Source organism: Symphodus melops, assembly GCF_947650265.1.
Source record: "Symphodus melops genome assembly, chromosome: 15".
NCBI classification, from domain to species: Eukaryota; Metazoa; Chordata; class Actinopteri; order Labriformes; family Labridae; genus Symphodus; species Symphodus melops.
The window spans coordinates 15,830,981-15,849,700 of record NC_136705.1 but is presented as its reverse complement, the minus strand read 5'-3'; the positions used below and the strand labels follow the sequence as shown (position 1 = coordinate 15,849,700).

At 38.6% G+C, this 18,720-nt stretch overlaps 1 protein-coding gene across 2 annotated transcripts in view; it reads right to left on the bottom strand.

The window, feature by feature from the left end:
* The window catches only part of grid1a (glutamate receptor, ionotropic, delta 1a), a 261,831-nt gene that overhangs the window by 242,517 nt on the left and 594 nt on the right, over positions 1-18,720 (bottom strand). For both annotated transcript variants that reach the window (XM_079362801.1, XM_079362802.1), the window contains exon 2: positions 15,264-15,547. The gene's annotated coding sequence lies outside the window, so the exon portion shown is untranslated. The remainder of the gene's footprint in view (positions 1-15,263; positions 15,548-18,720) is intronic.

Here is an 18,720-nt window from a genome sequence, read left to right as displayed (position 1 = left end):
CTCAAGCCATGTCCCTACAGAGCGAGCTACTGCCGCTTAGTTGGTGTCCAGTAAACATATGACGTTGATTTTCTGATTTGAAATGTATATAATATGTCAATAAATGTCATCTCACAAGACATATCGTAAGTACTGAGGGTAGAGCACTTATTTTTCCTAAGACAGAGGAAAAAAATATTTGTTCCTTTATCAAGATCTATTTTTAGTTTGAACTTACACACATCTAAAGTCAGCCAAATATCATCTCTGTTCCACTTTAACTGTCTGAAAACATGTTAAAAATAGCTGGGCCAGCATCTGACTGCCACGGCAATCAGGGCAGTATAAATAGATCATTGATGATCATCTATAAATACACTCTAGCATGCAAAATGTATCATTTCTAGTTTGTATTGGAAAATTAAATGTTACAACATGATAGGCTCCATGTATTGAGATTTATGTTTTGATATGATCTTGGGGAGCTAATTATAAAGAATGCAATGAACAGAAATAGCTCACTCTTCCATGAAACAGTGTAACTTTTCAAAGAAGCTCACTTTTAAAAAAAAAGAGTTTAGTGCAAAGGTGAACAATTTTTCTGTTTTTGGCAAGCAACTAGTCCTATCTCTCTTCTTTGCCAGGTGAGCATTGAAATTGAACACAAATGTTTTTTATGCAGCGTCAATGTTTTCATCAATATCACATGACAGGGAGTGATACTGCACCAAATATCAGTCCTGTGATTTGATTCGGTCACAGGCATAGTGTTGGAGAAGAACAGTGTACTCATGGTCAGTATAAAGTCAAAACCTCGGGTGTTATGTTGCTTTAATAGAACTGTTTTACAAACCACTTATAGTTGTGACAAGTAATTTTGACTAACAGATTATAATGCCTGGTTTCTTGTGTTGTTCAGAACAGCTTGATCAATCAACATGAAGGCCATCTGCTGCAGTGTTAATTAACAGAACTCACACCTGGCTGAGGTGGAGTGGTAAGTGTGAAAAGTCCCAGTGCTGTGATTACTGTATCAGCACTCGTTGAATAGTTCTTGTTCAAACAGATTACTTGGTTAAAAGTAACTGTTGCATAAATTCCCACAGAAACTGAAACTCTGTCTCAAAATTTTATTGGATATAATATCCACTTTATTTTGCTATTATTTTCTTTTCTAAAAGGAAAACATTTTAGCTGCCTGGATTATACAGGCTGAGGTGCGTACTTCAACACAAAACACCAGAGTTGAGATTGTAAATTGAGATTATGCATTTTCTTTGGTAATATAAAGGCAACAAAAGCTTTTTGATTTTTTTATGCATTTTCTTTGGAAGAAGCAACTTATTTACCTCTCCAGCAGTTACAGGGCAACATTATTGTTCTCTGATAACCACTGTCATTTGGTGCATAGAAGGTCTTGTGGTACTCAATCACAAGGGAGGGGAGGGATATTAAAGGCAGGGTTGGTAATTAATTACTCTTAACATTTTCATGAAAAATAAATGTTGATGAATACTTGATCCAGTATCTGAACAGTGGTGAACCTGAGCACTAGGATATTGCAGCCAGCACTCTCCATCTCTGGCAGAGGTTCACTGCTACAGGGCGAGCAGTCGGGGAGTGTAATGATGGGTGCCAGACTATGCATATGTTTCCCTTTCCCTATGCATGATATAATGCCTAAAGAAAGAGCTAGCTGAGACACCCCCCACACCCCAGAGGCCAGCTAGCTTATTGAGCCCTCACTGCTCATGTAATATATCTGCTTTAGGTGATATTTATTACTGCTATAACTAAAGAAAGGAGCCAGAGCCAATAACCTTCATTTCCCCCCTTTGTCCAACAAAGAGGATCCATTAGCTATTCCCCTCTGTAGTGTGCTTACAGTATATTCTGTCGGACCAGACTTCATTGTTCAACTGTCAGTTATTTCATTTGGTCACTTACTGAAAACAGCTCCCTCAAAGTAATATATATATTGCCACTAACTCAGCGTCTATTAGTCTTTAAGGGAAAAATTAAAAAAAGGTTATCAGGTGGTATGACTTAGAGAATAGAAATAATTGGTCATTGGTATGTGTAGCGGAATAGTTTCGATTCTTTCTGTCTTCTGAATGGTTCCGTGCTTCCTCGTATGTCAACACCCACAGGTTGCATTTTCAGAGTTCAGCATGGAGTGGCATCGCCGGAGAGCCAAGAAAAAGGAGTTCCCGTGGTTATTACAGACAAACTCACAACAGTACGTCTGTAATTACAGACTTACTCACAACAGTAAAAGCTAATTGTTGTTCTTCATTGTTGTTCTGAACAGTCAAACTGGAGTTTTTGATTAGAAAATAAACCAGATGTTTAATGTTGCTTTTGTGTGTGACTTCTGGTCCAGCTTGATCTACTCTGCATCATTGTTGCATCATGCTCCGACATCCAGCAAAAAAAAAGAAGCCTTGTGTCATGCTCCAGAGAGCTCCGAACTTCCAGAGCTGGGACACAGCACAGCGGAGTCAGTGGAAGCATGCCAGCTATAGATGGACCAAACACACATCTGGTGGAATTTAGCTATAACATTTTATCATGCAGGTTAACTGGACTGCCCTGTACACTTCACCAACTCTCACCGCACACCGTTGTCTTTGGCCATTTAAGCAGATGTGTTGACTCCAAAGCCATACTGAATCTGTCTCCCCTCCAAGATGTGTTTGCTTGCACAGCCACATATGATCTGTGTTTATGTGGCTAAGGGGAAATGTGTGTATGCATATATGATTGAATGTGCATAATATAGTGGGTTTGCACACTGTCCATCTACATGGGAATAACTGTATCATATGTATTCAGGCATAAAACTGAGTACATCATCTTCTTCAAAGTACTACTGTATATCTCTTGTGTGCAGACACATTCTTCTGGTGTGCAGGTGTTAAAAATATCCTTCACAGGCCAAAGTTAAATGTCGTAAGCCATTCAGTCCCTTCACCTTCTGTACTTTTAGCTTCATTTTGAGCACAGGTGAGATAGGGATAAATTGTAGTAATTGCCTCTTTTTATGTTTGAACAGTGAACCATTTGCAAAAGAAATCTTGACAGCTGCTGAATGTACATGAGGATTTAATTATATGAATATGTCATCTACATTTCCCACATGGAACAGAAGGTATGGAAGTGAGAGAAGAGTCAAAGGACAATAAAATAGATTTACTTTGACATATATTGTATATGTGCTTGTACATAAAAAGCATATGTGAGTGTGTGTGTGTTTGTATGTTCTTGAACTCTTTACAATCCTTATGAGGACAAGATGGCCAACCAAGAACACAGAGGTCAGTAAAAAGCCTACAAGGTGAAAACCATTTAGATTTTGTTTACTTTTTCTAGTTGTTAAAATTTGATGTAGCGGAGTGTAAAAGGAATTAATTATGGACTTTTGGTCAGTGGTTAACCAAGTATTAAACTCAATGGCCATCTCTATGTACAGAGCACAGAGAATAGATGATATCTCCCATGAGAATAGCGATAGATAGATGCGAAGATACTTAACCACATTCATCAGAGGCCTGAGGACATTTACCAGCAAAGAAAACATAAGCCTGGTGGTGCTAGCAATGCTAACTTTAGCTACATACATTGATCTTGAAGAAAACCAACTCATATGCTTTCTCTCGACCTTAATAAATAAAATACATTTTTACGTTAAGTCAAGTATTCTGTTGAATTTAAATTCCAGTTTAAATGGGAATTTGATCGCTAGTAACACCCTAGTACAAACAGAAAAAGATTTTTAGTGATTTACTTGTAACATATAAGTCTCAAAGTTTTAGAAAAATAATATCACAATGCATATTGTATTGGTAATCAGTACAAATGCAAGCTTTACTGTGTGTGTCCTCAAGAGAAGAAAAGCTTTGAAAATATGTGTTTGTTATATGGAAGTTGGACCAATTTACTCCAGAAGATTGGAAATCTAAACATTGTTTGGACGCTATTTGACCATCAGAATTAACTTATCCATTCACATACATTTATACATCGCAGACGAAGCAGCAGGAGCAACAATTGGAGGTAAGTATCTTGAACAAAGACACATTGCGGACAAGTGGTTATGGAGCTGGGGATCAAACCCCTTACCTTCCGGTTAAGAGACGACTAACTCTACCAACTGAGCAACAGCTGCTCTGTAGTTTAGACCACATACTAAAAACTGAAAACCAGAGCACTCAAAGTCTGGTCTTACATCTACACCCAAAGGTTAAAAAATGTGGTTTAGCCGTCAATTTTAACGTTGGAAATATTGAATAATACAAAGGTTGGTCCCTTTAGAGATAAAATATATATATATTTCAAGATGAAGGGGGTTAAAGTGTTTCTATCGGTATGAAGATGCTGTGGCACCACACCTTTGACTTTGCCAGTCTCCGAGTAGGCTATTTAAGATTGGACACTCAACCTTTGACTCTCTCTGATCCATCATCAGCGTCACACAGTCACCACAACCCCTCATATAAACTGTACTGTTGCAGTCTGCTTTGGTTAGTTTTGTGGTACACCATACAACACTCCACATCCACAACACATTCACACAACAGCCAACACACTGATTCACTGATCATCACATCTTATCCTCTTTGAAAATGCTTATTATTATATTGGTAATCAGCTTTACACCATTTAGTTTAAACCATACATTTATTTTGTTTTTGTCAGGCCTTAAGAGCCTAGTGTTGACATTATGCATGAAATGACATGTGAGAGATTGTACATGTCAGGGGGATAAAGGCAATGAGTAGTTTATCACAAAGACCAAGACAGCTCTGAACTATACACTAGGAGAAGAAGTTGTACTTGTGGTATGTCAGACTATAATCACGTTTATAAAGAGGTTTCCAAACACTATGCTCTGCTGGTAGGCGTCACGTAGAACTAAAGTTGTTTTTTAACCTTTGTCTTCTAATCAGTCTAAAAGTCACCTCGTTGCTCTCAATTGTGATGAGGTTAAAACTGTTAAGACACTTATTTGCGCTCTTTGTCTTCGTCTTCCCTTAAGGCCAGTCATTATGCCCATTTTGTCGCCTGTCGTCTCCAGTGTGCTGCCTTGCTGAGTCCCAGTGGCAACTTGCTTAAAAAAAAATAGAGACATAGAGAAAGAGAAATAGGACTGAAGAAGAGGAGTGACTGTAGCCTTAAGTATTCTATTCAGGGTTACAATAACAATACATGGGGTTATTATTTACATCATCATCATCACTCCTGGTCAGAAATGAGATCTTCAAAAGCAGCAGCACGACATGGGGATCTGACAAAAAAGGTGCCAGGGGACAGAAATCGGACTGAATTAAACAGTGGAATCCTTGTAAAGTAAGTCTGTATGTCACTGGCATTTCTCCCTTTTTTACACTCAGGTTGCAATACAGCATTTCTAAAAAGGCCAAAGGAGTTGTACGTCACAGTTGCCACTGTTGGGATGAAGTTGTATGGATAGTGTTCAGTCCTGTAGATGCAGACTGGTCTCAGTGGTGCAGAAACATGGTGAAGAATAATAAAGGCCATTGTGTCTGTGTATCTATGTTGGATTCAGGAAATGTTGTGACCTTTAACCATGACCACTGCGTTTAAACATGGTCCCTCTCGGATGGTTAAAAAGTTTCAGGGACCTTGTCCCTTGCAGCTTTTTTTGCAGGGATGTAGGCTATTGCAGTTTAGAGGCAAGCAGCTCTGTGAGTATGTGGACAACAATGCTTAAGGCTAAGCTCTTATTCGAACATGCTAACATGCTCTTAATGAGAGATTAAACATATGCTGATGTTCAGCAGTTTATACGTGTACTATGATAATTTCATGCTAACATTTGGTAATTAGCACACAAAGCAATATCAGCTGTCTATCAGATATGATGCGGTGGAACGACTGCAGGGCTGACAAAAAAAGTGTGGCTAAAATACAGAGTATCATCTTCCTTGGCTCGCACAAAACATTAGACCTCCTAAAGAAATTAGGTTGTGCACACACTTTCACAAATTGTCAGTCAACGTTGATCTTTAAAGCCACTGTAATTTAATAGCTGATCTTGGCGACCCTTGTAGCCAAAGAGGTACTTCTCATCTCTTTACAAATCCTTTCATGTACAATATTATCATGTATGTAATGAAAAGGAACACCCTGGAACACACCTGTTGTTGTGCATCCTTCCTCAATCAGCTTGCTCACAATTGATGTGCGTGCTGAGCCTGCCCCTGAGGTTCCCCTCAACCAACAGGATATTGGATTTCAGCCAGAACCTTGTTCTTAGCATATGGGGAACTAAAATCACTCTTAATATACTAAACAATACAGGTGAATCTGGCAAGATCATCCTTGAACTATATTCCTCCTGAAGTGTTAGCTGTCAAGATGCTGATTAACAGTATATGATTATAAGAAAAGGGCCTACAATTAAAAATCTGAAGTTTTAACAATGTAATACTATATGCACATAGAATGAAAAAATGTCAATCAAACATTTTGCGTCTGAATTAAACATCAATGTCATGACTAATACCGGTCACCAATGTCATTTCTTAGACTTGTTTACTACACTGGAATGAGTTTGTAGTATACTGCTGTCTGATTCCATCAATGTTTTCTGTCTACCAAAATACTTATTAAATACTATAGTAGGTATTAAAACTACAGCTTGTAAACAACAACCTACAAAGCTGTTGGTAAAATCTGACCGACTAGTTATCCAGACAGGTCATCCATGATGTCTTATCTGGAAAGTGTTGTTTTTTCATTATCTTCATTGAGCGTAGTTTTTGATAAGAATTAAAAATAGTTTGAGGTACAAAGTGTCTTTGTTTTAATTGTTTATGAAGGTTTTTTTTTTTAATTCATTCAGCCATCATGATTTCTGATGCAGATTTCTGATATATTGAATTAGTACACCCTAAGTCTCATAAAATGCACTACCACATTGTTCTTTATTTACATAATCAGAATATGCAAGCGAGAATTTCATCAGATCTCTCTGTAACTGGAATTAGAATTAGGAATCTACTACTGTATGATTAGGACAGTGGAGTTCACTTCCAAACATAATACAGGGATTTTTGTTTTATTCATAGCCCCATGGGGAAGTTGTAAACGCTACTGTAGGCGTTTCATTGAAAATATTGTTACAAGATAACTGGAGCAGACTGGGTGCGTCAATAGGGTGACCTGTAGTGATTCTCAATAGGAATTATTTTAAACCTTTAGTTGCCTGGGGAGACCTACAGATAACACAAACAGCCCAGCTAAATTTTGAAAAAAACAAAATGTGTTATTTACCTTCAACTAATTTAAGTCACTGACGCCAAAAAAAGTTGTTTATTTAATGAATGGGAAAGTGGTTTACCACTATTTCTTTAAAAAAAAAAAAAAAAAGATGATTTCATATGCAGTGGCATCTGTTCAATAGAGGGTGCTAGGGTGCCCACAAGGAGAATGATTGCAACAAAAATGCTGATTTAAAATGCAAAAAAGTTACTGATGATGTGTTTCCGGTCTTTATAAGTTATACATGCCATTCACTCCTCTTTAATAAATAATATAGCTTCGATGGGAGCTTTACAGTAACTTTTTCATTTAAAAGAAAGATGAACATGAACATTTGTCAACAGTAGAGGTGGGTTGCAAGGGCTTTGTAGCCTGATCCACTGCAAAGCTTCAGAATGAAGTAGTAGTCAGGGGCAGGCCCATAGGAAGGCAAGTAAAGTACTTGCCACCATAGGGATAAATGGCTGGCAAAAAAATGCTTTCTGTGCTTCCAAATGCCCATCTGGGGACTCACCATGAAACAAACATTGCCCGATCACCCAATGGGGAGCCTGCCTTGGCTGAGGCTGTCTTCTAAAACATCCTAACGTAATTGAAAATGTGTTGTAATATTAGCAATGTCGCCTGATGTGACAAGTAGATCCTTAGTTTGGTCATGTAGTCTTGACATGTCCCAGACTGTTGCATCCTTTTTGACCATCTAAGGGGTTATTATAGGGATACACTCCAGACTCCGAATGGATAAGTACAGCACAATTTCTTTTCACTAGGCAGGAAGGCTGTCAGATAAATATTCTTTTTGCTATCTTCAAAAACTGCACTGAAGAGAAATCCCAAGGAACGAAACATCCAGTCTTTCAAAAAGGAGTCAGTCATCTGTCCACACAGTAAACCTGTTTGACAGCAAAGTGGGTATGTTAGAACTAATCAGAAATTCAATTAATTTAGCCTTTACGTGTTTCCTAATCCACCTAATGTACACAAAATGTACATCTAACCCTTGGTTTTTTTTTTTGGTCCCTTCAACCATGCTTGAGTACAGTACAGATTCTAGTGTGATCGCACCCTGAATTCTTCAATACTAAGATATGCACTGAAAGTGCCATAAATAAACATACAGTTTATTCAAGACTAAATCCCATCCAACAGCAACTGTCTCCCGGTAAGGAAATAATAATTTTCAAACTCCTCCTGTATACCTTCAAGGCCATCCACAACCTCGTCCCTCCATATCGGTCTGACCTCCTTCACATCGCCACTCCGGCGCACTTCCTCAGATCCTCCTCCTCCATCCACCTCACTGTGCGCTCCGGCGCGTCCACAGCATGCTGCTCTGGAACTCTCTGCCACCTGGGAAACGTAATATTGACACTATCTCCCAATTTTCAAATCCATATTCAAAACCCTGTTCAAGATCGCTACTCACTTTAACATTATAACTATAATTACACTGTCCTACATTTCATTTCTTTTAATGTATGCAGATATTATCCATTGTTATTTTTTAAATGATTGTTGTATAGTGTCCAGAAAGGCACATATAAATAAAATGTATTATTATTCATATTAAATATGAACTATACCTTGCAGTTTCCATGTTTCTGTTCTGTTCTTCATGTTCAACAAAGTAAGTTTGCAACAAATCCCTCCTGAATAATACATTTGAAGCAGTTATTTTTACCACTCAAATTAGCTGATAGCTAACTTTAGCTTCATCTGACTGCAAAATGATCGACAGCACGGACACCATACCCAGGCCTCCATCCAGCACATGTGCTGAGTGAGAGAGCATTGTTTGTTAACAGTTCATATTTGTTCGTATTTAAAGCAATAAATACCCTTTTGCGATATGGTCCTTGCTAATGTTCACATTGCATTAACAATCAATTTATGACCAATTGCGCTGCCCTAAAAATATGCACATTATTAGATTTCAAAGGACTGAATTAAATCATTTATCTAATAGGAAGGACGGGAAGGGTGTATGATAAAAAAGAGAAACCTTCCCCAATGAAATATCCTCCTTGTTAAAATGTTTGTGAACAAGAAAATAGATCCCTCCCCACTCCAGTGATGATCCTCTGAGGCTGCTGTTGATCCCTGACCTTCCTTTGAAGTGAGAAGTGGATTCTCCTTTTTTCGGTGTCGACACACAATCATAGAAACACACCCCTTCACAACGTTACGTAAAAGCTTTGTGCATGGAGGCACATAAAAGACTCACTCTGCCTGTTTTATTTCTCCACCTGCAGGACGGGGGGGGGGGGCGGCGGCGGCGTCCATCTACACCCCCACTAAGATGACTTGGCACACAGACGTTTACATGTGTTCAGCTTTTAAGAGGAAGAAAATGGACTCATTCTCACGTCTCATTTTCCTCTCGTCTATTTCCTATTGGTTCACATTACTTTAAATGTAAGCTGCATCTATATTTAGTCAAGTGGTGTACTAAGATCCAATCTTGCCTGCATGCTTTGTTAATACAGATTCTGGCTCCAGTGGAAGAAGGTCGCCTGGGGATGGCTTTCTAGATTTAGTTTGGCCCTCACCTAATCTTCTCCTCTGCGCGGTTACACTGTTTCTTCCCATCTCATCATTCTCGCTCTACTTTTCTTTATCTCTCGCTCTCTTTTCATGTCCATCCATCTCTCACTTTGTGTGCGTGCGTGTGCGTGCGTGCGTGAGTACGTGATTCTCAGAAGCAGCCGGCACAGGAGGAGGAGTGTGGCAGGACCGTGTGATTATTCACAGAGGCAAAGGCAGAGAGGCTTTTTTTTTTCCACTTACTCACTCACCTACTCAGCCTACAGCCAGTTTGCCTATCTGTGATGAAATTCATCAACACCATCCTTCCCCCCTTCTTCCCTGCACACATACTGACACATGATTCTCCTCAGAGAGAGAGAAAGAGCGAGAAAAACCTCCCATGGCAACTCTGTTAGAAATCGCTTCAACTTCCGTTAAACCAAGTTCAGTAGAGTCTTCACTTTGTCCATTCGAGCACAAACTCCCTCTCCAATTGCACTGTAAATGCAGAATCTTTATCTTGATACTTTGACCAAACGATCACTTGAATTAGCAGTCTATATTTTTTGTTTTATTTATATGAACTAACAGATTGTGTTTCCCAATAGGACATTACAAACCAAATTGATATTATGCTAATATGAGCAGAAAATTAGTGCGAGAGATGTGAGGGAAACTATTGGGACAGTCCAAGGCTGCCTGAAGTCTGAATTAATTGTGTCCTGGCATTTGGAGCTGGAGGAAGCAAGAGCAGGAGAGAAGGGGGTTTTTATCCCTCTCGGTGCAGCCCCGGAGCTCTGCTGGAGTTTTAAGATCTGGTGATTAGGCTGTGAGGTCGAGCTACTCAGCGGAAATCTCCTCTGAATTCTGAGGAAGCGCTGAAGGCATGTTCTTCACTGCAGTGGGAGGAGAAACACACAAAAAAAAGAGCTTTTCATTTTTTTATTTATTTTTTTATTTTAGATGCAGGCTCATATTCAGCTGGCCGGTACACAAAAGATGAGGACTTCAAGGCCCTTTGATTTGAATCCAGCTTCTCATTTTGAGACTTGTAATTGAATCATCTCAGCGCAGAGCAGATGCATTAATATAAGGCAAAGACTTGTATTGCCTCAACTTAACTTTGTCTCCCTCAATCTTTGTCTCACTATGTATTTAACATTGTCAGTGTTGTATGTATAGATCATTTGTATTATCAAGAAATGGTATGACTCCAACTAAAGATTACCCAACCACCTTCACTGAATTTCTCCAATTTGTAGTATAACTCACAACCACATGAAAATCACTAGCTTAAAAAAAAAAAAAAAATCCCTTTAAATTCATACTGCAAGGAAGAAAAATGCCCAAGGCTGAATTTCCACCTAAGGCGCTGCATTATTCATGTGATAGTCTGCAGTGGGTTTTGGTAAACAGCTTGAAAACACCCTCCTGTCCCTGATAGACAAGGTATAAAAATCCAAAATGATACACCTGCACCTTTCCCTATAGCTGCCTTTAGAATGAAGAAAACAATCCTCATTATAAACAAGCAATCATGTGTGAAAGCAATGTAAAAGCCTTAAAATACAGGTGGTTTTTTTTTTTATATTAACAGAACAGCAGAGCCTTTTTATGCTGAGAAGAGACATCAATGTTAAATTCACAGAACTGAAAACAAACAGATTGTTTAAATATCTAATTATCCACTTTGTAAGTTAGACATTTATCAAATTCAGACTAAAAATGTTTAGATTGTGCTTCATTCAAGAGTATTGGTGTGTATTGATAGAATAAATACTGAACCTAAAGATAGACTGTAAACATGAATGGAACAAGCCTGAGTGTTGTTACTGCAGGGGGCTTTAGGGAATTCCGTCAATGGCAGTCACCATGCTGGAAATGTTGTCTCACCTTAACTTTTATTGAACCTAACGTGAGGCTGAGAGCTGGAGCTGAGGCGGGTTTTAAGCCTCCTGACAAACAGCTAAGCCTGTGAACAACATTGAACAAAAGAATGAATGTCTTCAAGGACTATCTTTAAGTGAGCACCACTATCCTACTATGATGGCAAGGTTTCATCACCATCATTCAGTGTAGCCATTTGAAAAAAGTTTAAAGGGTTACAAAGGGGTCTCTAAAGCTACACCATCTCTGAGGTGCCACTCCAGAAAAATGGAAGTACAGTCAAAAATGTTTGGTGAGATGCACCATTGGGGAGCACATTTCAAATAAGAGAGTGAAAATGAAATAATGAAATTATCTTTTCCCGTTTCAGAAACACATGTGCATCAAAGCCTTGCAAACGTTGCACATGCTCCCTTTCTGTAGCAATGAATGAAAGAACTGAAACATAGACACTGCCAAGTAGACTCTCATTCTATGCTTAAAGAAGATGGTATTTTCTATACTCTACCCACCCCAAAATAATGTTGGCATGTATTTTAAATAATTAGAGCACAAAATAAATCTAAACATATTTGACACATCAGCATGGTGTGGTTAAGCTCAGACAGGTGAAATCTCAAGTCTAACACTGTGTTGCACTTTAAAGAGTATTTATTGTGAAAGTCCAGAAAACTATTTCAGTCAAAGATGCAGCAAAGCAACTGGGAAATCAGATTCCAGCCTCCTCAAGAGGTTTTGAATCTTTGTACGTCATTGTTTAATTATGTTTTGGGGTTTTTGGATCAGTGTTTATTAATTATGCTAATATATATATATATATATATAAAATATTATAATATACATTTTATATGGGGTCATTTTGCTGTCACTTTTTTTTCCTCAAACAGAATTAAAACATCTAGTTTTCAAAACACTGGCATGTGAATGCAAAGCCGCCATGTTGGATGTTCCTACATGATCCTGACATGACCCCCATCCCAGTTGAGATTCTTTAAAGGTATTAAAAAGGCTCTTTGTTCTCTTTTCTGTCATATAAACAAAGCACATGCCTGCAAAACCTCCATGTCTACTGAAGGCCTCCTGCACGACATCCATGAAAATTAGCTGCTTTTCTTCTTCAGTTTCCTCCAAGGTGCTGCTCCTGTAAAGTGCTTCGAGCGCTGCAGTTAAGTCCTCTGTCGGGGATTGTTTAATTGCATCGCCAGGCAATCATGACACACTTCCATCCCCTGGGGAAGACGACTGTTTCTCTCCATTTGTGTCAATCAAGATTGCTGTGGTTAACCTCTGTCACCTGTCACTCATCTGATTAAACACTGCAAGCATTGTGGAATGCAGACAGGGGAGCGTTGCCTGCAAGCGTTATCAAATTTCAATTATGATTTTTAATTATGTGCTGGATTCACACCACTAAAGAGTCTGCCTATATGGAGAGTTTATGTTTGGTGTTACTAGATTTTCATTGTCTTTGAGTCCCAAGTTGACAACATTTCATACTTTTGACTTGTATGTTTATGGTCATTTAAAATACCAAAAACTCAACAGCAGATCACAAAAAGCAGAACAATAAATGATTTAAGTTATCAGACGAAGGAAAACATAGAACAAGGTCATGCATGACTACAAGATGAGTCCTCTTAAAGAACTGTTTGTTTAAAATGACTCCAGACTGGTTCCAGTTCAAGCTCTGTTGATCCTCTGGACACAAAAGGCAGATTTTCTGAGTGAAGATTTACCTATCAGTCTCCATTTAATGATCAACATGTTACAGAGCCTTATAATCTACATAAGTGGAACCACAAGGTTACAGAGCACCTGAGGAGCCTGGCGATTTAAACGTTTATTGATCATTTCAAGACGAGCCCATTCAATAAAAATCTCAAAACGTAAAGCATTTCACATTTTTAAAACATAACAACAATGTGAGCTTATCATCTTCTTTTCTTAGATCTGAGTAGCTCTGTTGTTTATCATCATCATCATCATCATCATCATCATCATCATCAGAGGCTTGACGTTGGTAGGCGTTGTTTGTTAATAGGAGGTTACACATGATTGCACAAAAGCAAGCATCAAATGGTAAACAATCTCTAGGTGCACATTAAGGTAAGTTGTTTTGGCTGTCACAGATTAGTTGCCTTTGGAGGCCACAGTTCTAGTTATACCTTTAGTTATGAAATAAGCTTCTTGGTAAAAATACCGTAAAATAGGAACAAAACTGATAACTGTAAATTATTAGTGGTAATTAAAAAATACTTTCTGACATGCAGTTCTTCTCAAACCTCTAATGAAAGTAATTTCACTTAATAATAATTAAAGGACCGGAAATCTAGCCCTCAAAATGTTTCAAAATATCCTTAATTCACAAATTCAGTTCAGAATACCTACTGTGTAATATATAAACAGTACAGAGAGTGTCACTGTTTGAAAGGTCATTGGTGAAATCTAAAGCTCAGACAGACTCTGTAGACCAAACTCTTGTAAAAATAGTATAAAACTATAGCTATGAAAAGTATAGACTTTATCTCCGACCTTCTTTGGACCAAAAAATGAATGAAAATATAGCCAAACTGCCTCAATTTACTTTCCACACCATGACACATGTTTCTGATTCGGAGAATGCATTTCAATGCATTATACAACTTTAACATGAACTCTTTCTAGGAAGTCAATTTAAAAATAATGAGTGTCTCTCCGGGTTTGGAAGCACCCAATCTGGTCACCGTTCCTTATTACGCCAGTTCCAGCACCTGTCCTCCTATGCTCTCATCAGCCTTCAAGCCACTTGCAACAGTTGCTAAGAAACAGTGCACGCCTGCATGTATGTGCCTATTAAGTTTCAAATCAAAACAGCATTCAGCATGCAATGAATCGTTCTTATAAAATGTATCTGTAAAGCGTGTTGCTTTCGCTAGCTTTAAGTGGTGCTTTAATACGATTACCTGGAATTAAACCACGAAGCACAAAACCATTTTATTAGTTAGGAAAGTAATAAAATCTTAGGAAAGTAATAAAATCACACTAATTTCTTTTTTAGCCACAAACTAGTTATAAGTCTCAATCTTCAGACCCATCAAGTCTCCTTACGCGACCTAGAAACCCTTGGCTGAACTGCTCACAGTAAATATTCTGCTTTGTAACCAACACCTAAAGGGGGGTTTCTAATTAGGTAAGAAAATAGCACAACACTACAAGTAGAAGGCGGGACAAGAGAAAGGACAAGGGAGGAAATGTGGAGGAGGGGGCTCGCTGGGGAACCAAGCGAATAACAGGAGAGAGGTGGGGAGAAGGAAGGAAAAAACAGAGGAAGATGACGGGGAACTCATCAATTACTAATAATGCAACGGCAACTAGAGACAGTCATTAGAAAAGCATGGAGTAAAGGAGTGACGGAGACAGTCAAAGCAGAGTAACAGAAAGCAGACGTTTATGGAGATTTGCACTTGAACAGAAATCTGAAAGAAAATAAGATTAGCTGGAAAAAGGTGCACATAAAAAGACAATAAAAGTTGGTTGAGAGAACAAAAAAGAAATGTAATCTGAGCAGACAGCAGGGCAGCCTTCCAGCCACCTTGACTACGTACCTGCCTGTCAGCCTGCCAGCTCTGCATATCCCACGGATGATGTTCCACAGAGGACCGGGCCCCATGCCGACACATCCCAACACAGAGCTCCTTTGAATGGGCATGAGACGGTGGTTATGTGGCCAGGGACTTGCCTGGGTCAGCCAGCGCTGCAGAACTAATACGTGCCTAGACTTTTTCCATAAAGCCCCTCAGGCCCAGCAGTTGATGAGCCCAGAGATTGCAGTGCCGCTTTCACTTTGGTAGCTCCGGATTTTGGTGAGTAAGGGGCGCAGCCAAAAGTCCTGAAATGAGAAATAAAACAAATACACGGTTAAGCAGAGGATATAGCTGGCTACTTCTATATCTTGACAGCCCCTGTTGTGTATTCAACATTAGCAGTTACAAAACATTGAATCTGTTTCTTCCCTCCTGTCATACATGGATGAATTTTATTGTAAACTGGAACTGAAAACAAGGGATTTTGAGAGGTTTACTCTGTTTGTGCCTATTTGCAATCCACACCGGCAGCGCAAGCGTTCTCCAAATCACAATTGCAAATGAAGCATGGGAATATCGGAAAGCAGGTACATAAGGATGTGGAGAAGTAAGCTGGAAACCATGTAGCTAACTCATATCAAACCCAATGTTTCAGGAAAAACCCTACTGAGAAAAGCATCACAAACAAAGCTTAGTAAAGGCACTTAAGACACTTCATTGAAGACAACAAAAACCTGCAGAGCTGCCCCACTGACAGATAAAGATGTGCAACATTTGGACAGTTTTGCAAGCTCTGAGTAAGTGGAGAATACCAGCATTTAACACATTGAGGATAAAGTGCAGACAGCCTGCCCTCTATTATAAAGCATTGGCAATATATTACGAAGATACCTTCTCACGTTGTTATCACCTGGTTTTAGATAAGACCTGCTGAAGATAAGAAATACTATGGCAAAAATAAGATAAGAGACATTAAAGTTTTTTTTAGCTAGTGTAGATCCATTTTACATTTTTTTCCATCTGACAGGTGTTTCCACTAAACTAGAGCAGAAGTGTAAATCATATAATGAAGCTAATGAAAATGATATTAATCAAATGTGTATTAATTATACACATATTCAAGCTATAATTGAGCCAACAATCAGTGGGAAAAAGGGGGCTCTAGATACCTGCATATAAGAAAAGGGGTGCCGTATTGCCAAGCCCTGGTGATTATTCACACAGCCTATGTACAGAAGCTGTTGTTCTCATCGCAGCAACCATGGGTTTGAATCTGATCTCTGCCCTTTGTTGCAAGTCATCCCAAACTCTCTCCTCCCGACATTTTCTGTCTCTCTTCAGCTGACTTATAAAAGGCAAAACAAGCCTGAAAATATATCTTTAAAGAGAATACATTCTGAGAATAGAGAAGCTCAACTACACAATTCAATACATTCATAGATTCAGCCCAGCCTTCCTTCCTCTGTCCACAAATATATACATGAAAGCCAAAATGTGGTCGAACATGAATGTTTACTTGCAAGACATCGAAACATGATTGAAAATGAATACATTTGAGCAAAAAGCTCAATGTTATGTCTGGGGTTGCCAGAGTTTGTGAAGTCAAAGTGGGGTCACGAGCCAACAAAGGATGGTAACCACTGGCCTAAGAATATTAAATATGCAAAGTACCTTCATCCACTCCTGCTAGCATAAGTGCACACATGAGGAATACATGAAGTTAAGTGCTTAATGAATATAAATGAATATAAATGAGAGAGAAATGTGGGGTAATTTACAGTCTTGTGTAAATTGATCTATAAAGAAATACTTCCATAAAATACAGGACAAAGATATGTAAAAAGTGTTTCATTTGGGATAAAGAGCATAAAGCATAAAGAACAATGATGAACAGGATATTACAGTTAGGGTGGAACGAGGCAGTATGTCAAATTAATTGTCTCCAAAGCAATGATCTCAAGACAGATTAACCAAGTTAGCATAGCGAGTTGTCAATTGATCAGCCGTATCAGTCTGGCTAATAAGCTAACCTTTTCTACTAGACTCCAGAAGTACTTTGGCTACACTAACTTGGTAGCATTTCGTCATTGTTAGCAAACACATTAAAATTAGCAACAACACCAAACAAATGTATCCCAAGATCCTGTGCATGTTGACCATAGTTTTTTTCTCACAGTGTCAGCTTCATTATTTTTTGCTTGTCATGATTGATGGACTTTGTGTTTGTGTGGCTTTTAGTCATGTGTTGGCGTTAGCTAATGATGCACTAGTTTGTGCTGTTGAAGAGCTGAACGAAGTTGAGGCACTGAAGACAAATGTTTGCATCAAATATGCAAACAATGCAAAAAATGTTGGTTATTTTGGCTGATCCATCTTCAGTAATTTATACAGATCCATCCAGGTTCAGTAAACAGTAAATAATCAAAGTAATTTGTGGGTTGTGGGGATAAAGTACTTTTCACTTAACTGCATTTAAAGCTAGTCTGATTAAAAAGTTATTACTGGAAAGTATGAATGGTCGTCGGAAGACGAGCCAGGGTCTGAGGCTTACAGTAATGTATCCTTAACACGGGACATTGGTTGATTACTATCAGCAGCATCTACCACTACAGTTCTCTCTGTATAAGGGAAGACTAAACCACCATCTAGATGTGTAGATTATAGTTTGGGGAGTAATGTTTAATAATCAGTGGTATCAAATGCATTTCAGATGTCAATAAAAGTAGCAGCAGCACAAAAGGAGACAATTTCTTCAGAGAGTGAAACTGCAACTATTACTGAGCTGTCCCCCTGAGCAAAATGAGTCTTTTGTGGCTGCAGCAACTTTTTCAGATAATTTTCTTGTACAAAAAGGTGCTTAGGCATTAGATGGAAATATAATGTAAACCGTCAAGGGTTGAATATCTAAACCTATTATATAAACAATTAAATCTGGAGGGAAATTAGTGATCAAAAACTTCAAACACAGAGGAGCTGTCAGTATCATGACCACCACAGTGTGACTGTGATGAGAGGCCACAGTTTTTCAAAATTAGGTAGCAAAGTCAGTAAGAGCTGACTGGTAATGATTTGAGTCATCCTTTGTAACAATGCCAGTGCAGATATTTCTTTGTAGCCTATGGGCTGACCAGTCCACAGGGGTACTGCCTTGCAGCTGATTTTGTCCTATTGTTGACATTAGAGCTGTGTGGGAAAAAAGCCAGGGCCAAATGTAATTGCTTGTATTGGCATAACTGTCAGCAACCACTGTTTAAAGTTTCTGACAGGATCCAAAATGTTAAAGGTTCCTTTTTTATGCTTATGCCTTTCAGTCAGTCTGAAATCAAGGACAAAGAGCAGGGAATGGCATGCGGGAAAGTAGCCAAAGGTTGATTTTAAACTATGGGACGTACGCATCAACCACTAGGCGACCTGCGACCAACTGGATAAAAAATTGACAATTTTACTTATCAAACATTTAATCATCAGCTTTATCCTA